The sequence below is a fragment of the Crocodylus porosus genome, unplaced genomic scaffold (genome assembly GCF_001723895.1).
Source record: "Crocodylus porosus isolate Cpor-Errol unplaced genomic scaffold, CroPor_comp1, whole genome shotgun sequence".
NCBI classification, from domain to species: domain Eukaryota; kingdom Metazoa; phylum Chordata; order Crocodylia; family Crocodylidae; genus Crocodylus; species Crocodylus porosus.
In genome coordinates this window covers 43,778,848-43,799,438 of record NW_017728948.1, presented here as the reverse complement: position 1 = coordinate 43,799,438, position 20,591 = coordinate 43,778,848, and the positions used below count along the sequence as shown (strand labels likewise).

General features: G+C 44.0%; 1 protein-coding gene across 1 annotated transcript in view; it reads right to left on the bottom strand.

Moving 5' to 3' along the window:
* Window positions 1-17,802, bottom strand: part of CUNH4orf19 (chromosome unknown C4orf19 homolog) — an 83,805-nt gene extending 66,003 nt beyond the window's left edge. Inside the window, exon 1 of the mRNA XM_019553141.1 lies at window positions 17,735-17,802. The gene's annotated coding sequence lies outside the window, so the exon portion shown is untranslated. The remainder of the gene's footprint in view (window positions 1-17,734) is intronic.
* Between the last annotated feature and the right edge of the window lie 2,789 nt (window positions 17,803-20,591).

Here is a 20,591-nt window from a genome sequence, read left to right as displayed (position 1 = left end):
TGAGCAACGGAGTTGAGGGGCAGGGGTCTGCAGGTCCAGAGTGCAGGGCACTGGCAGGGCTGGGGTGCAGGGGCCTGCGGGTCAGGAGTAAGGGGTACTGGCAGCGTGGGGGGGTAGGGGGCTGTGGGTCCAGATTGCAGGGCAATGGCATGGGGGAGGGGGGCAGGATCTGCAGGTCCAGAGTGCAGGGCACCGACAGGGCTGGGGGGAAGGGGGCTGTGGGTTAGGAGTGAGGGGGGGGCTGGCAAGGCTGGGGGGCAGGGGCTTAGAAGTGAGGGGCAGAGGCAGGGCATGGGCATATCACTGCCCCCCCCCAATCATATGCAACTCTCCCCTTCCCTTCCCCTCACAGGTATCCTTTTTTTGATACTGGAAGTATGGTAACCCTAGGCATTCACATGCAGGGAAGCAGGAGTACACTTGCTACTAATGGTAGAAAACTGCTCCTACTTTCCTGGGGCCCTGCAATGGTCTGGGAGCGGGTGGGGGCTGCCTGCTGCTGGGTTAGGGATAATGTTCCCCTGCCTGGGCAGCAGGGAGCTCCTGGCCCCCATTTTCCAATCGGGGGCAGGGGACTTGGACAGAGCTGCAGGGGAAGCAATGTCCCAGTCCCCTGCTCCAATCCATTGGTAGGGCATGGACTCCCTGCCCAACTGGGAGTTCACTGCTAACTCTCCCACCAGCAAAATGAGGCAGGGGGCTGCCCCTCCTATGCAGCTTTTTCCAAACCCTGTGTCTTGATCGCCAGATCAGGGCACAGGGCTATGACCTTCCCCTGATTGGGACAGTTCCCAGCCCTCAGTCCATGATTGTGGGGCAGGAGCTGGGGAGCCTATTCCCTGCTCAGCAACACAATCATGGAGCTGGGTGGAGAACAGGCCGGGGAGATCCTTATCTCCCACAGTGGTGGGGCCAGCACTAGGAGATCCTTACTTGCATGCTACTTGCACATTTACTCACGGGTAGCAAATTTACTGATGGGTAGTGATGTGCAGTAAGCAGGTGCACATGTAGATGTGCATGATTACTGTGCAGTAAGGAATCTCTTGTAGATGCACCCTGTGAGGAAATTCTCAGAGTTTCCAATTTCCTGCATGGTAGTAACCCCTAGATGCTATGGAGTATTTGCTTAGTATCTCTGAATGAAGCATCTTACTGAAAGCAACACATGTATGAGGAAAATGGAAAGACCCAAGGTCGATGAAGTTCTCATCCTGGAGGGCAAAATTTATAATCTCACAAGAACTAATGAGATTCTTAGATTGACAAATAAAAAAACTGATTTTGAAACCTTACTTAGGTTTAAAGATTTTATTTTAACTCCAGTGGTGAGTTGTTAGATCATTCCAAATCGCAAAATTATGCCAATGTACTACCCAATAGGCTTAACGAGGGAAGGAATGTTGTGTGCTGTGACAAGGTAAAATAAAACAAAGTGGAACTGAATGGGCAGGAAAAATCAGTGTTACTAAACAAAAGAATTTCAGCCTATAATTAACTTACTTCTTATCAATTATAATGTATATCAATCTAGGCTGTTTCATGGAACAGTACCTAATAATACTAACTGTAGCAGCGAGTGCATACTAGGGCTGTGCAAAGTGTTGGTAGCTGATTTGGTATAGAGGAGATTTGGCTTGATTTGGGGGCCAAATCTCCAAATCTGAATTGAATTGGGAGATCCATTAAAAGGTGTGAATCAAATTGGAAGCCTCTGAATTGATTTGGAAGCCTCCAAATCAATTAGGAGATTCAGGTGGTCCCTGCTTGTTGCCACAGGGAACTGGACCCGGGCTCTGTGCCAGTAAGTAGGGGTGGGGGGGCTAGAAGAGGGGGCAGGGGACCATGGGGGGACCCCCACCCAACCCCAGCACTCTAAAAAACAAAACAAAACCCCGCACTCACTGGATGCAGCAGTGGTGAGTGGGGCCTCTGGGGGCTCATGGCAAACCCTCCCCCCCCCACAGCGCAGGGCAGCAGGAATGGCCCCCTCCCACCTGGGACAGTGCGGACGGTCCTGCTGAGCCGCAACGCACCCCTACGATGTGACAGCTGCCAGATGGGGGGAATGATCCTCACTGCCCCCTGCTGCCCTGTGCTGCATGGGGGGACCTCTGGCATGAGCTCCCAGAGGCCCTGATTGCTGCTGTGGCAGCTGGTGAGTGTGGAGCTTTGTTTTTTTTTAAAGCTCCACACTCACTGGCTGCAGCAGTGGCAGTCAGGGCCTCTGGGGGCTTGTGGCAGAGTCCCCCCATGCCGCGCTGGGCAGCAGGGATTGTCCCCCCTGCCTGGCACCTGCGTGGCAGCTGTCATGTTGTGCAGGTGCAGCATGGCTCAGCAGGGCACTGTGCATTGTCCTGGAGCTGGGGCAGGTCCATCAGTCACCCAGGGCCCAGCAGCACTCAGCCTGAGTGGCCTCAGCTTTTGGACAGTGCCACCCAGCGCTACCCTGCCGAGCTGCGCTACACCCTCGTGATACAACAGCAGCCATGTGGAGGGGGGGATGATCCGCACTTCCCCCTGCTGTGTGTATGGGGGGCTCTGCCATGAGCCCCCAGAGGTCCGGATAGCCACTGCAGCAGCTGGTGAGTGCAGGGCTTTTCTCTCTCTCTTTTTTTTTTTTTGGAAAGTGCTGGGATGCTGGGGCAAGGCAGGGCATACATAGTGGGGTGGGCAGGCACTCACCACCACCATTGCTGCCACTGCGTGTTTGATTCAGAGGAGATTTGGCCTGATTTGTCAGCTCTAGCTCCAAATCCAAATCAGCTGGATCGAATCGGGACAGTGATTCGAATCACTAAATCAAATCACTGTTCCTCCAAATCAGCCGACTCGAATACTTGCTGCTTTGCACAAGCCTAGTGCGTACCTCCTGGATTATCTGTAGTCACCTCACTTCAGAGAAGCTCTCAACTTTATTCTACTGTGGGTGTGTTTACACATGCCATTAATGCACAACAATAAACCCCGGTGCTTATTGCTCCCAGGAAGAACCCAGGCACACCATTTATGTGTGCACCTGGACTACAGCACACTGAGCTGAGCTGGGGCAAGACCTAGCTCAGTGTGCTACAGAGGAGCTGACTGGGGCACAAGGATGCTTCAGCACAGGGCTAGCTGGTGGGCAGCCCCTGCACGGAAGCACCCACATGCTCTAGCCAGCCAGGTCGGCATCTACATGTGTGCTGCTACAGAGTAAAAAACTCCACAGCAGGGTAACACTAAAGCGAGTGCTAAATGACTGCACAGTAACAACTGTGCAGTCGGGTGTACCTGTGGATGTGCACAGAGAACATGAGTTTACTGCTATCTTCCTTGGTATTTTTGAACTTACAGAAAGATGGTCAGATGACATTCACGTGGTTGGCAGGTTGGAAAAACACTTAAAAGAGTTTCAAATTGCAAGCTGGAATGTGAACAGAATGATGAGCTCATACAACCTGTTTATAAAAGCCTAACGTTTTCAGGGGCTCTATTCTTGGTTTGTTTTTGTTGCATTTGGTGATCCTGTAAGGAGAACCCAGTAAACATACAAACTTGTCACTTAGCTAAGAAAGAACCTTTCTTGGCAGGGCTGAAAGAAACCAGCATACATTGTCACCTGCTTTCTCCAAGTTTATGATTGCTAGAATACTTTTAACAATCAAAATGTTGCAAAGAAGTTGTATTCTTTGTGCAACATTTGAGGGAAAAGTAGCAATGGAAGGGTTGGGCTGGAAGCAGTCAATGGAAAAGAGACTTCTAAGTAAGCAAGATACTTTGTGCATCTGAGCTTCCCTCCAGCTTGAAACCCAGTTACGTTTCACTCTACTTAGGAAAAAAACACAGACTTGTCCCTTCCAACTGCATTAGAATGGAGAGCAGAGACTGGAACAGAAAATATCAAAATAAATGTATGTGATTTCTTATCCTTGTTGGTATTCTTAGGATTACAAAGAGAACTTCTGAGTTAAATAACAGCTTATGTAGAGACTCAGACTTGGACACTGTTAGAACAAAGGTTAGAACTAGTCTATGTTTATATTTTTTGGACGATCCTTCTCTCACTTGAAAGGCTTGACTTGGTATTGGCAGAAAGCTGTGTTTAAGATGTTTAAGAAGCAACATGGTGATGCTGGGTGCATCTACAAGAGACACTTAATGTGGAGAAGACTAATCTTACTGTGCACTAGCACAGCTGCCAAAAACTGTGCTAATGCGCAGTACACTTAGTCTAATGCTTATTAACAAAAGCATCCATCTGCGCTAATGCACAGTAGTGTTGACTCTGGTACATTAAGTTAGTACCTGCTATTACAGGTACTAAACTTAATGCACTGTAATTATGGCACATTAATGAACTTGTAGATGTGCCCACTGTTAAGTATGTGAAGAAAGATACTGCAAGGTACTGGTTGCTCTCAACTTGCACTGAAGCCAGGACTCCACACCTTGGTACATTAGGTCTTTAGAATGTGATGTTTTAGTCAATATAAAGATGGTGGGAGTTGGATCAAGCCCTTTGCTGGGACTATTTTGCAACCTGGCTGGGGGATTGTTGATATGCTAATAGACCGCCCCCCCCCCCCCAGGACATTTAAGAAGGATCAAACATTCAAGGTAAAAGCAAAGAACATTTTACTTGATGTAAACATGCAGCTCTGTCCTTTCTGTTGTTGCTTTCCCCTTTCTGATAATGTTGCAACAGTGTTTCTACACAGCTACCTTTCTCTATTTCAGCTGTGTGGGAAAAAGAGTTGGGGTTGGGGAGTGTGACAGCCAGCCAGTGCTTTGAGCAAGACATTTTTCCTCCAGACATATTAAAACATTCCATTTCTGTGTACTTTGCCATTTTAAAATTTATTTCTACTTCACGTTTCCAGCAGGATTCTATATATGTCTGTTATATCAACTCAAATACATTATTTTGTAGACTGCTGTGTCTCTTCTGTTTTCTTCCTGAGTCTGATTTCATGTAATAAATGTGAGGAATAAATTAGAACACATTTCTTCCTTAGTTCTTTGTCTTTTGGCTGTGATGTGAACATTTTGTAGGAGGAGAAGCAGAGTATAATTGCAGAGTGTAATTGCATATCCCAGGGGAATTGGGGGTGGGGGATTTACTTTCCCAATGTTCATAAAACACTTTGGGGATATAGTCAGGCATGGTTCTTTGGGTATATGTGATATCTTTTATTAGACTAACTAAATAGCTGGGAAAAAGTTCTTTGCAAGCTTTTGGGCACAAACACCTTTCTTCAGGCATTAGGAGACTGCAGTAGAGACAATTGTTGTTAACCTCATGATATAGAAAACAGTAAAATTGCCTAATACTGTATATGAAGTCTTCCAAGGAAAGGCCCCACAACATAAAAGGTTCCATAACAACTCCATCATATGTATTATTTTTCTTCTAGTCTACTTGTCTTTTTGGCTCAGTCTCTGGGGTACATTTTTTATACAGCATTTAACTCAATGTGTAAAGCATTGATCTGTAGTAGTTTATAGTATCTGTGAACTTTCCCAATTGACTATTTAAAGCAATTTTCTTGGCAGGCATTTGACTGATGAGGACTGAGTAAGAGAATGATTGGCCACAGTGACAAAGAGAGTAAGAATAAGAGGTTTTTTATGTTGCAATTAGAGTAATTATTCCTTAAGTATGAAGGCAAATCTATAGTCTTAACCATTACTGAAAACAATCCACATGTGGCTAAGGTATTGTAATAGTAAGATGGCAGTGAAATACAGGTACATTTCTGTTATTGAATTGTAATGTACTTGATTTCTTATCTTGATTATATTTACAGTCTTTTTTTAGTCTCAAATTGGAACAATGCTTAAAAGCTATAGAAAAGTATTTGTTCCTTTAAGATACTTAGTGCTGTCTGAATTGAAGCCAGCTAGCTAATCCATTTTTACTTCCACAGAAGAATGGGTTGCATTCACTAAAGTTATCAACCAAAATTGCATAGTTCAGTATGACATAGGGGACTCTGATTATAGTGAAGTAGCTTGTGATACTGTATACTAGTAAATATTGTGTTGATATTTCCCTTTGCTCAAAATGTTTCATACCTTAGCTGTAAATAATGTAGTTCAGGTTGCTCTTTGATATGGCATATTCCCAGCGCCTGGAAGGACTCTTTATTGACAACAGCAGTGCCCCCTTTCAGGATAAGAATGCTGTTGACACTGAACTGAAATTTCTTTTTGTACAAAGAGACAGTTTAGTCTGGAGGCTGCAGCATTGGTCTGGCATTTAGGAAATCTGGGCTTTTATTCCTCATTCTGCTACAGGTATGCTGGGTGACCTTGGGAAAATCCCTTCAATTCTCTTTGCCTTAGTTTTTAATTTTTTTTCCCCATAATTATATTTAGCTCCTCAGTAAAGTTTTCTCAGATCTACAGATAGAAAAGGTCTGTATCAGAGGGATTATTCACATGGAGCATTCGGGATTTGGGGATTTGGACCAGCACCTTAGAGCAGGGGGCCGTAATGTTTTCTGGCGGGGGGAAGGGTAGGGGCTGGAATGACTCAATTTAGGTCTGACGCATCTGGGCATTAAAACCAGCTGCCACCACTGCTTTTCCCCACCATCCAGCTATGGTGTGGTGAAAGACCATGCTGCCCAAAAGGGGTGCAGAGTAAGGAGAGTCACCCTCCATTGAAGCCTAGGGCACCCAACTGTGGTACAGTGCATGGAGAATACCCTCATTGCCAAATGCTCCTGAACCCATGGCTCAGTAAGCTGGATCTGGCCTACTGGCTGTAGGCTGCTGGCCCTGCCTTAGAGCACTGGTGCCAAACCTTCCAACACTGCAGGTCAGATGAGTGGCATGGGGTCAGTGTGGACTGGATCCTATGTGGTGTTATTGAGTGGGGTCAGTCCGTAGGTGTGATCCTGCCATGGAGTAACCTTGTTTGCTGGCCCAGTTGCCCACCAATTCAATCTAGCATGCAAGGTCACATTATTTACCTTGAAGGGCTCCCCACAGGTCTGGAAATTTAACAGCAGAGGGGTGGCAATTAACACTGCTACCACTCTACCCCCAAATTTCTGGATCCTTGGGGAGCCCCTCCGCCCCCACCAGCTGGATGGACACAGCTCTGCAGGCTGGATCTTTGGGGGTTGAGCACCACTGCCTTGGAGGATCTTATACCTTTACATCAAAGACTCGCTGCTTTTTAGGTTGGGAAATTTTGAACCAAAAAGTAAAATAAGATAAAACTTCTAGTTAAAATGCTGAAGACATGAAAACTGATTTGTTTGTTTTTTCAGTAAAAAAATATGTTTTTGGGAGACTTAAATTGCCATGCTCTGTGTTTAGACCATCTCAGTTTAGAGTAAGTCTTGGCCTGCGCATATACTCTAATCTGATAAAGTGAATGCAGCACAACTGCAGCAGTGCTGGTGAAATGCTTTGCTCTGTCATATGTTGATTTGCCCTGTGCTTGTTAAAACAGGTTATACACATACACAGGGGAATTATTCTATGTATACATTAAAATTATTTCTGATTCAGTGGACATTTATTAATTTACTGTGTAATTTTTGAATCAATACTTAAAGCTAAGTTAACACAAATCTGATTAATTGGTGCTCGGTCTCACTCTGCATTGTAAATTTAGAAATGCTCACTCACTGCAATCCAAATGCAAATTGACAAGTTCATTGGACACCAAAAGAGAAGAATATTTATCTGTACTATGGTTTAGGAAAAAAAAAAGAGAATGAAAAATTAAAAACCTACTTTTATTATTAAATGATAAACAAGACATATTAAAACCTGTGACTTCTAAAGTCATCTACTTATGAGCCTAAATATTTTTTTCAGAATTGATGAACTATGTATGGCTCCTAATAAATTACCTGATTTTCAGAAATGAGCATTTGTGCCTCTTGTTGAAGTTGGTGTAAATTTTGTCCTTAATCTCACTGGGAGCAGTATCAGATTCAAAGACACCTACTTTAACAATTACATTTGTTTGACAATTCTGTGCTTAAATTGTACAACAAACAGATGTAATCTATCAGGGTTGCTGTTCTTTTGTATGTATATTCTTTGCCAAACTATTGGAATTGTATTTGCTTTTTCTAACATTTATTGGTAAATAAAGACCAACCCTCTAGCAATCTGATTTTATTCAGTGAAGTGAAAAGTGTTTCCAAATGTTTTGAATTCAAAACAATTTAAGAACAGAAATTTCATGTGACCTTCTTCTGCCTTAGGGGCTCTCTGCTTGGGGGTTGGTATTTTAGCTTTTGCTTCACTTGAAATGCAAATGAGAATCTTGCAGTATTTTGTTCTCTAGAGATTTTTGCCTGTGAATCAATGGCTGGAATTCCACTGTATATCTTACATGCCCAGATGTTGCCCGTTCACCCCTAGCCTGCTGTTTAGTAGACAACTTGGAAGTCCAGGGCTGATATCAGTTCATGAGACATCTGCTAAATTCACATGAGAACAGATAATACAAAACAAATACACACAGTAGAGCTACACAGCAGGTAAATATTGTTTTTTCCATGCCCCACCCAGAGCAGGAAAACCTGCATAAAGGACATCAACAAAGGCTTCTTCAGTTTATTGATGACACAGTAGCCTCTTTTTCCACTGAGTTATAAAGGTGCAGGGCATTCATTGTGCTTCAAAAACCTGAAATCTACAGGGTCTCATACTGATCTCAGTATATCAGTAGAGTAGCTCCTTTGAAATCAGTGGACTTAAAGGTGTATGAATCAGATCACAATCAGGTTCATATTCATTTCCCAGATGACAGAGGAGTAGGAGCTGATAATATTTTCTCTGGGGAAAGAAACTGCACTAAATACATGGCAGCACTGATTTGCTAGGAAGCACACAAGGTGTAAAGATAGCAGATGTATGTTGATACATCCATACTGAATTCAACCCTGATGGTAGAAAACTGCATTATGGTTAGGCTACCCACGGCATCCCCCTGGGCAAGAAGCACTGTGCTGGTGAATGCAGCTGCAGGATGAGAAATGCCGTGAAAGTGTGTTGGCAGTCCAAAATGAATATGTGTATGGGATCATAGTTGATTCTCTGTCCCCATATTCATGCAGAGAGCTCAGGCATTTCATAGATTTCATAGACGTTAGGGCTGGAAGGGACCTCGGAAGATCATCGAGTCAAGCCCCCCACCCAAAGGGCAGGAAGTCAGCTGGGGTCATAGGATCTCAGCAAGATAAGCATCCAATTTACTCTTGAAGGTGTTCAATGTAGGTGCTTGAACCACCTCCAATGGCAGGCTGTTCCAGACCTTGGGGGTTCGGACAGTAAAGAAATTCTTCCTTACGTCCAGCCTGAAATGGTCTTGCAGTAGTTTATGACCATTCAACCTTGTCATCCCTTGGGGCGCTCTGGTGAACAAACGTTCCCCCCAGATCCTGTTCATCACCCCTGATACATTTATAGATGGCCATCAGGAGGACAAGGTACTTTAGCTCCAAAGACACTGCTGAGGAAGCGATGCAGCTGTATGCTTCCCAAGGTGAACAGCCATCCTTACAGCCGCAGATACTATGTCATTAAATGAGAAAATGGGCTGTCACAGGGGCTAGTACCTAGGGCTTGTTTGTGGATGAGGACTGTGACAGTTTGATGGTTTAGCAACGACTCATCAAAGCAACTAAGGATCCCATCAGTGAGTACAGTGGGAATCAATAGTTTACCAAAGAATGGTGTCATACCTTATAAAAATATCACCTGTCCCTTTTAAGTATCGTCCAGCAATGGCGAAACAGGATTGGATGGCAAAAGAAAGGGGGGGATACAATGAGTCCATAGGGTGATGCTAAAGTCTTGGGGTGAAAGTGTATGTAATACCATGTTTTCTATGCTAGCTCTCTTATTTTCATCCTCATTTTGGTAAGCAATTACATCAGAAAGTCCATATAGATGTATGGGGTTAGGCTGTATCCTGTTCCTATGAAAGTTCCTGGCAAAAATATCTTAGATAGGATTTCAGTAGACAAAATAGACTGAATAGGAATACTCTGCACTGGTCCAGACCTGCAGAAAGCAAACCAGGAAAGCCAAGGCTGCAACTGAACTCCAACTAGCTTTGAGCAGCAAGGGCAATAAAAAGTCCTTTTTCAGATATGTGGGGAGCCGGAGGAAAAGCAAGGGCAACACTGGATCCTGCTAAACCAGATGCGACAACTGACAACTGATGCCCAGGAAAAAGCAAACTTGCTAAATGGGTACTTTGTGTTGGTTTTTCACCAGTTCCATGGGACCCCCCTGCCCACTATGGGACAGGGAGGACTGGATGAGGGAGATCCCTTACCCTCCATCAATGCTGACCTCATGAAGGAACACCTTGAGAGGCTGGATAACTTCAAGTCAGCTGGTCCTGACAGTTTACACCCCAGGGTACTCAAGGAGTTGGCTAGCATCATAGTCCAGCCCCTGGCATGGATCTTCAAGAACTCCTGGTGCTCTGGTGAAGTGCCTCAGGACTGGAAGAAGGCCAATGTGGTGCCTATCTTCAAGAAAGGGAGGAAAATGGATCCAGCAAACTACAGGCCCATCAGCCTGACCTCTATCCCAGGGAAGGTCTTAGAAAAAATTATCATAGAGGCCATCCTTAGCAGACTGGCTGATGGCAACATCCTGAGGGATAGCCAGCACGGGTTTGTTGTGGGTAGGCCCTGCTTTACCAATTTCATTTCCTTTTACAACCAGGTGACTATAACCTGGACAAGAGAGAAGAGATTGATGTCATATATCTTGACTTTAAAAAAGCTTTCAATCTGGTATCCCATTATCACCTCTTGGCAAAGCTGGCCAACTGTGGCCTCAGCCCCACCACGATCTGCTGGCTGGGGAACTGGCTCCGTGGTAGGATCCAGAGGGTGGTGGTTGACGGAAGTCAATTGTCACGGTGTGCTGTGACCAGTGGGGTCCCTCAAGGCTCTGTCCTAGGGCCTATACTATTTAACATCTTCATTAATGATGTAGACATTGGTGTCAGAAGCGGACTCTGGCACTCTCTGGACCCTGGTGCTGCTGTGCGCAGCCCGCCGCAGCTCTGCCAACCTTGCAGCACAGTGCCCAGGGACTACTGCCCCCATCAAAGGCCCTGCCCCCTCCCACTGCAGTGGCAGGGTTGGGGCAGGGCCAGATGCTAGCTGGCAGGACCCCTTGGGGTTGGATGGGCAGAGACAGGGGTTATTCCCCTTCCCTGTGGCCTCTGTGGAGGGGATAGCAGAGGGCTTATTTAACCTCAGGGGGTGAGTGTGGTGGCAACAGTGGACAGACCCAGCTGCTAGTCGGGGGTGGACAGAAGACCAACCCTCCTCCCTGCCCCACTCTGCCTCAGGGGTCATGGTGCCCTACTGCTGCAGCAGCAAGGGGGGAGCGCCCGGCAGATCCAGCTCATAGAATCATAGAATCAATGAGTCAGAAGGGACCTGGACAGATCATCTAGCCCAACCCCCAGTCAGGTGCCTATCCAGTCTCCTCTTGAAGATCTCCAGGGAAGGTGAGAGCACCACCTCTCTGGAAAGCCTATTCCAGGCTCTGGCTACCCTTACAGTGAAGTAGTTCTTCCTAATATCCAACCTAAACCTATCCTCCCTCAGCCATTGTTCCTGTTGACTTCAAGGGGGGCCCTGGTGAACAGACTTTCCCCGAGTCCCTGCTGGTGGCCCCTGATAAGGTTATAGGCAGCCACAAGATCCCCCCTCAGTCTCCTCTTTCAGAGACTGAAGAGATTCAGGTTCCTCAGCCTCTCCTCATAGGGCTGGCCATGAAGGCCCTCAACCATATGAGTGGCCCTCCTCTGGACCCTCTCCAGGTTCTCCGCGTCCCTCTTGAAGTGCGGCGCCCAGAACTGGACACAGTACTCCAGCTGTGGCCTGACCAGCGCCGCATAGAGGGGGAGCAAGACCTCTCTGGACCTGTTAGTGATGCCCCTGTTGATGCAGGACAGGGTGTGGTTGGGTCTGCCTATTGCTTTGTCGCATTGGCGACTCATATTCATCCTGGAGTCAATCATGACTCCAGGATCCCTCTCTGCCTGTGTGCTGCTGAGAGGGTCAGCCCCTAACCTATAACCATAATGCTGGTAAATGCTGGTAATGCTCAGGTCCCTGCTGGTGGCACAGGGAGGGGGAAATTAAACCCCTCTCTGGCTAGACTCCCAACCCTGCCTGTTTGTGCTCTGGCTGGGGAACAGGAGGGCGGGGCCAGCCTGGCTGGGCTGGAGCAGAGTCTAGTCAGAAAGCAGCAGAAAGCATGTTGGGGTGCTGGGGGACTCTGGTTTAACTTAAACCAGGAAGGGGTCTGGGACAGACATTACATAAACCGTTTTGAGCCAAATCAGTTAAGCATGATACTACATTCAACTGGGTTTATCTCAAACCAGTTTGGGCCAGTTTGAAACTGGCTTATGTGCACTGAATGTTCTGTTACAGGTTTAAACCAGTTTCTGATCATTTATACCACTTTGTGTGTAAGTTCTGTCCCTAGCCTTAGGGTCTTATTCTCTCACTACAAGATTTAACTGGCAAACATAGAAGTTAGTAGGAGTTAGTTGATTGTTATGGTTGGGAATTGGACCTATTTATGTGCCATAAGCTAACTCAGACTAGTCTAAGGCCATTTACAGATGTTAAATTGAGGGCTCAGTGATATCTGATATGTGATCCCAACAATTGCACTTCTGCTATACCAGTTAATCACATCTTAAGTGGCCATATTCAGTCAAAATCCAGCTCTCTTTTTAGAGAATGGAAATTATTCCAAAGTGGAGGGTGATATTAAAGAACAGTTTGGGGAGTTCTATATTTTTAATTTTCCTTCTGAATCACCAGAAGAGGTTGCATGTGAATTTACAATGGAGCATGGAACTATAAACAGTTTTTATCACCAGAAAGCATCTGTGGCTCTACATTGGACATTTATGACTTGAATAAGGAATGGGGAGTTAAATAAGCTGCTGGATAAAGATTGAAGGAGAAAAAAGGTCAGATAAAAAGAGAAGCTGTTTGGATTTTGTCTGTCTGCTTTCTATCGTTAACTGCAAAAGAAGCATTTAGTTCATACTTCCTCAGGCAATATGAGCAGTCCAGAACAAAATATAAATTCCATCACACATCCAAATGAGAGCTATTCACTGGAACCACGGAGAGATTGTTACTATCCGTAGTAACATCATGACATATTTTCTCCATCCTTCCTCCAATTCTCTCTTTTTGCTATTTAGACATAGACTTAGAGCAATAAAAACATGTAACGCTTCATGTTTCAATCCTGTTCTCTCTGGTTCTTTCTCCTGATTTCCAGTATTTGAGTTCTATAGTACAGTAACAATTAACCACTCTCAGTTTACTGGCACTGCCTGCTACTATACACAGTACTATTGGGCTGTATTCTCATTTATTCTCCTAAACTGAGCAGGTCACTGCTGGATTGAACAAAACTTTTTTGCTCCTTGATGGGGTGCTCATAATTCAGAAAGTTGGACTCCTTTGCTTGTCAGTCAGTATTGACCCGACACTCCTGGATGGGATTACATGGCACTGTGCTGCTGGAGAACCCATTTGTTTAGATGAGAAGTCTAAAGACTGGGTGGGGGGGGGGTCACGGCCAATCTCAGGGGGTGTGCGTGCACCCCCTACATGTCGCCAATGCCCCCTCTGGCTGAACTACTTTTAGCCCCCCCAAGCCTCCTAACCAGCAAATTGTCCCATGGACATGCTACCCCCACCCTAATTCTGCGAACCTCCCCACCCCCTGGACCTACAACCCTCCCTGCAACCTGCCTGCCCTTCCTTCCACCCTGAGTTACTTACAACAGGCTTTCAACATGCTCCCAGGAGCAGTGAACATTTGCACACACTGCTTCTGGAACTGCACATGCTTGTTTGCAGTCTAGGTGTAGGTGGCTAAAAGTAAAGTGAAGTAAAGGTGCAGCAAACACTTGTTCATACACAAAAAGTGTGGCCACAGAACGGTAAAGGGATTTTGCTTCATTTTTACAATCAAGATGTAGTATTGCTGTTGATGTGTGCTGAAGGTTATCCTCTGTCAGTCCAGCTGTAAGTAAATATCTAATTGTTTGGTCCAGGTAGTCAGCGATGACTGGAGTACTAGCCACTTTGCTTCCTTGTTTGTCTTTGGCAGCGGAAGCTGGAGCGTCTTAACTACACTAGCCCAATGCGCCTTCTAGGCCCATGACTGACTCACATTTATAATAATGCGGTCCCCAGACAACTCTATTACCATAAAAACAAGACAGGAAAAATAATGTTTTAACTATTTGAGGGTCAGATTGATTATGTGTCTGTCTGTTAGACCCTTCTCTAGAGTTCGGCTATGTTTCATTAATTTCCAAGAATTTCTCTCTGCCTTTGAACCAGAAGGAAGTATTTGGTCTATTTGTACCTACCAGGGAAGCCCCATGAGTCATCTCTGCAGCTGACTCCATGTTAACATTACTGGCAAGAGTATGTCATAATCAAAATGCAATAATCAAAGCAATGCTGATTACCATAAGTATTGTTAAATTACTGGTATAAGGAACAGCTGAACCTCTAACAAGGAAGCCGGGTATTTATATATAATTTCTATTGGGCTCTTAGAAATTAATGCGATTGCTGTATTTTTTCTCAATGCAAGTTCAGACTCTTTCTTTTTTAAAGTAAAGTTCTGTATGTTTTATGACTGAGGCCATGGAAAACCTATATTGACTATCCAGTGCAAATATTGGATACAATACCTCTCAAACTCGCTAAGAACGTGTTACACAATTAAACATGTAGCAGATTTAACTACTGAGCTGCTAAATATTGGTTTTCCATGACCCACCCAATCTGTACAAACATTACTTAAAATGCAAGAGTCATAACATACTGTGGTTGGTATTTAAAGATGCAGTACTCCTTTTCCATTCCATTTACAGTGGGATGACTGCCAGTCTTAGCGTTGGTACATTCCCCTCCCATGGATCATGGACTATGCACTATGTATTGCATAAAATGTTTTCTGCATTGATCTTAAGAACTTTGGTTCAAATTCTATTCTTACCTATAGTAGTATATATTTAAAGTATTTCCTCTGAAACCAATGGTCCGACTCTAATTTTACATCAAAGAAGTTGTCAACAAAACCTGACCTACTGTGACTGATGTACTTATATTAGCTGAAGTTCTCATCTTTTGTTCTGTGTTTGTATGGGGCTTAGAACAATGGGCTCTTGGCTTATGACTGGGGCTTCTCGTTACTGTGATTATACTACTGCTAACAATAGGTAGCACAGCAGTAACAGAAAAATAAGCACATTCTCAGATGCTAGATGAGATGCACAGCTGAATGCTTCTTTCTTCTGATGGGGCTGATAGTAATCTAATCCATAAATATTTTAGATATTCATCTAATTTAAAATTTTCTGAAATCTGTGAAGCTGTGCCCATTCATACTAGCTAGGATCTGGCTCAAGATAACATCCTGGCTGTTATAAGGTAATGTTCACAGAATGATATTTGAATAAAACATATACCACTACTTTAAGGTAACTAGAATTTCATTTAAACAATCATCATGCCAACTCATACTGAAGCCAAACTAAAGGCCCCTGTTTTTTGGTACTGACAGCTAAAAAAAGATTATTTTATTCTTCACAAACAAATCTCTGCAAAATTGCTGGCTGCACTGGTGTTTTACAAATATTTATGTGAAAGCAACAAATTCTGTAATTTGGCTGATCTTATCTGGAAATATTGAAATGCATGTTATTAAGTAAGACCACTATTTGATGACAAAAATTGATTTCCACTTTCAGGTTGTTTTTTTTTTTCATTTCTACATACTTAATTGATCCTAAGTCCATTGCAGACAGCAGGAGCCTTGAGGGGAGTCTGAAGTTTGGGGTCTACTCCTGAAGTTTTGCTTGGGTATCAGATTACAGGAGCAGACATATAGGAGTAGTGGGGGTCCTCAAAGTCCCTGGTCTGCAAATCACCCCATCCTTCTTGAAAGGTTAATATACCTTCAGACTGATAAGTCCTCACTGCCCTATTTTCATTCTAAACAGTAATTTTGTGTGCTAATCAACCACATTGGAACAGTGTTAATATGTAACTATAGGACAGTGCACAGCAACTGCCTTGAGTCCAGCTTTAACAAGTATCTACAAGTAAGCGTCTCAAACTGAATACCCATTACCCTGACAATCTGGGTAGCGAAGCAGCTGCACTGTGCTTCTGAGGGCTTAATCCAGGATGCAGAGTGGGAATGCCTGGCTGGCTGAACTCCATTTCTGCCTTTGCCCCAGAGTTGTTATGTAGGTTTATGATAGTTGCTTCTAGCCAGAATTTAAAAGTGGACCCTATTTTGACAAGTTTTCTGGAAATCCAACTTAACACATTCTGGGACTGATTTTTCTTCTGCCTTTCTGAATATTAGGCCTAAGATGTCTCAAATTAGAAATCCATAAATTGAAGCAAGATCAAGTTTGTGTCCACTTTTGAAAATGCAGTTGATAAGCTTGGGGGAGCTCAAAGATTTCTCATTTATTAAATGTGGGTAATGGTAGTTTTCTTTGGACAGCACTTTGACAGCTGGCTGAAGAGCACAATTAAGTATGACACATTATTATTATGATTATCTTCTGCTTCTCTCTCTTAATAGTACTTAGGACAAGAAGATATATTTATATAATAAACTGAAGGAAGGGGCTTCCCAGCAACCATCCTTTCTTCCTCAGAAGGATAGCATTTTGAGAAAATCAACAAATGCTGCTTGTTGCTTTAAGTAGGAGAAATTCCCAAGGGGGCAATCTTTTGATAAACTAGGGGGGAGAGTTGTCAAACAAGTCTGGGTACTACATTCCTGCAAAGGGAATACAATGGTGAGTTGATAGTGTCTTGTCTAAAACAATTATGTTGTTGAAAGAAAAAAATAAAGTGTAGAAAGAGGTCTTCATATGTGGAAGAGGTCTAGTTCTTGTCTGACACAGTACATAGAAATTCTGCAGCAATAATGAAAACATGACCCCCTTAATACTACTAAGGTAAGTGGTGCCTTATGCCATTTTATGTGTTGCTGAATATGCCTTGATAAAAAATATATACCTGACTTCCCAGATTTTAATAAGAGCTGTGGTCTTAACTGTTCCCCCACTCCCATCGTTTCTATATTTTGTTCCTTTTTTGGAATTGTGAGGTTTCCAACTTCACCTGCTTTGTATTTAACTTGCAAGTTTTTGAGGAATTAACCAGTTTTTTAGGAGATGGGAATTGGGAAACTGGAATCTTGGGAAACCACATCCATTAAAATACATATTCACCAAAATGATATATGCAGTTCATAGCATAAAAAGTCAGAAATGCTCAGACTCTTTTTTTCAGGCATAAGGAATGCATCAACTTTTGTTTTTCTTCCCCCCCACCCCCGCCAAAAGACCCAACGAGAATGGTTTAGCAACAAGGATAACTAAAATTAATTTTAGCTTTAGGTGGTCAGACTTTGTTTTTAATTAAATTGATCTGCTCCACTGTGCTTTTCCATTAAGTGGACTGTAAATATTTTTATTCAGAAAACATAGTGCCTCTGCAACAGGTGCAACATTAAAGACGGAGTTCAAATGTTTTCCAGCTGAAACTATTAGAAACATTAATCTAAAAACTAAAAGATCAAAAGCCTGGTAAACACTTTATCTTGAAAATATAGTTAACATCAGGAACATAGACAGACATAAAGGAACAAGAACTTTCCCTACCTGAGACTTTTGGGTTGGTCAGGAAGTGCAGCTCTTCTGATTAGAATCTTCCATGCCTCAGTCTGGCTTCTGCATTTGAATGTTAAATATGTAAGAATGCCTTGTTTAGCCTGAGAGTTTGCATGACCTCTTAATGAGACACTGTTGTTAGTGTCATTGGGTATTAAGGTATCATGTGACTGTAGATGAAAATAAAATCCTTTAAAGTTTGCATTTAAAACTTCCTAGAATCTGTAACCCTTTACCTGCAAGCTGGAAAAAAAACTTGACAAACCTCTTTGTTTTCTGGTCAGGGTAAAAAAAAACAAAGAAAAGAAAAGAAAATGTACCAAATGATTCCTTTGCTGAAACAGGCACTTAAAGAAAGCAATTCCAAGCCAGCTGATATAATATTATTGCAATTTCATATTCTACATTTAAAATTCCCCCCCAAGTCAGAAATTGGGCTGAACAAGGTTGCTAAAAATTCTGTCTCTCTGTTCAGGTACTTTGGCCTAGTACTTAAGTGTAGACTGGTGTGCTAGGTGGTGCTGCTCAGAGGACTTGCATCTAAAATAAGTACTTACAGGTATGATATCACGGTTGTGCATAAAAGTTACTGACTGTCCTAGAACAACTGTCTTCTGGGTGAGGTATTTTCAAGTGTGGTATGAAAGGAGAGCCCTCGCTCACCCCCCTTCAACTGGGAGGGAGTACCAGACCAGAGATTTTAGGAGATACCTGCTAACAGCCAGTCAGATCAGTTTTCCCTATTCAGGTCCTATAATACTGTCCCTTGATGAACCTGGAGATTGTAAACTGAATCTTGGGAAGAGCTGGCTGCATCAAACAGAACCATTCCCTTGTTTCATGGGTGTGGGTCCAAGACCTTGTATTTGTCTAATCTGACAAGATTCATATTAATATAAATAATAAAGAATATTCTAACCAATTCTTTCTTTGTCTTTCAAATTTAAGGCTTATGACAATAAGGCTTATAATACTAGGTATGGTCCTGGAAGACTGCTTCTGTATTTTCAAATACATCTATAGCTATAAGTAGCTGTACGTTGGATTACCCAACTCTGTGAACTCCCTACTGATCTAGTATGTACGTAGATTGTAGCCCTGTGAGAAAAGAATGGCAATCATGCTAAAACACAAAGAGCTAAATCCTGCTTGTACAAGCAATCTACTGACTTCTGCTCAAGATTTGTCCCATCATGGTGTGCTCAGTGGGATTATAAAAATTTAAGAACAAGAGTTGTTTCACTTGTGAGCCCAATAGACTGCATTTGTGAGCTCCGTTTGGAAAGGCAGTGGATAAAACAACTGCGCCACCTAGCATCACTTTTCCTTTCCATAGCTACATAATCAAAGCCTAGACCCATAAATAAACTAACAAAAAAAAATACTTTGGATGTCCTTGACTTAAACACAGGAAATATGTTGTTCAGAGGCTGAACATAATTGAACTTTCAGACTCCCCAGTTCAAAGAGCTTCTGTAGCAGATGTCCTTGACAGTTTTCCTCTTCCCAAGTCTTTAGTACTCCTGAAAATAGATTGCAAGAATGAGGAAACTTTTAATTGCAAGAATGAGGAAGCTTTTAAATAATAATAAAAATTATTAAAAAGCTTACATTAAACTATCTGGGAGGATCTGACCGGGAGGCTCTGATAAAGAAGTGAAAAATCACTGGAGTCTGTCAGATAGCCAGTACCCACACCTGTTTTAACTCCTGTGACTATTTTACTATTGTGTTTTAGATAGACAGTGGGTGCATTAACATGAAATGCTTTATGCACATTCGATTAATCTAATGCCCAGTAAAGCATCAGCTTTTACATGTGTACAGGACTTACTGCTCATTAAATTAGGTTAATGCATCATTTGCTAGTCCCCAGTCCCCTCAGCCCTGCTGCTGCATATGTAGCACACACCTTAGTCCAGGGGTAGGCAAAATACAGCCTGGGGGCCAGATGCAGCCTGCAAGGTCATTCTATTCAGCCCGTGGAGTCCCTAAAAAATTTAGAAAATTAATATTTATCTGACCCTGGCTGATGAGGCCCTCAATGGCTTGCCAAAACTCAGTAAGTGGCCCTCTGTCCAAAATAATTGCCCGCCCCTGCCCTAGTCAGCTTAAACTCCCTGCCCATGCCTGCGGGGAGCTGAGCAGCACCAGGACTGGGGGTGGGCGGGAGATGTGGGGTGGAAGCAGCACTGGGACTGGAGGGGAGACAAGGGGTAAGGTGGGAAATGCAGTGCTAGGGACTGGTGCTACTTTGCTGTGTCTCCCCTCTCCGACCCGATTTTCAGTGTTGCTTCCTCTCTACATTTCCCTCCAAGTCCCAGCACTGCTTCCCCCATGTGTCTCCCCATGGTTCAAGCACTGCTTACCCCTGTGCTCAGGCACAGGGCATCGGCCCAAGCCAGTGCCACATTGCTGGGCTGCAATCCTGAGCACTGCATGGCTGGGAGCTATCCCCCAATCCTGGACAGCTCCCCCCCACTCCCTAGAGTTCAAGCTGACCCCCCTGCCAGCCTGGTGCTGGCACCTGGGGAAGCCTGGAGCTCGTCCTGGTTGCTGCAGGGGGCAGAGCAGGGCAGGGGGACAGGGGTGGTTCTGGACGGAACTGCTCCCATTTGCTCTTTACAGATGTGCAAATTTGCTCCTGACAGATATGCATGTGTAGATGTGCACTTGGGAGAGTGCCTTAATGAGCCTGAATTTTCTTCTGATGGCAGCCATCACATGCTTTTCTGGCCTGGAGCAGAGCATGATGGCAGCATGTGTTGGCTCTGTCCCCACAGCCTTTGCCTGCTATCTATGGCTGCTGCACCCTCAGGTCCCAGGAGCAACATCTACTGCCCTGGGC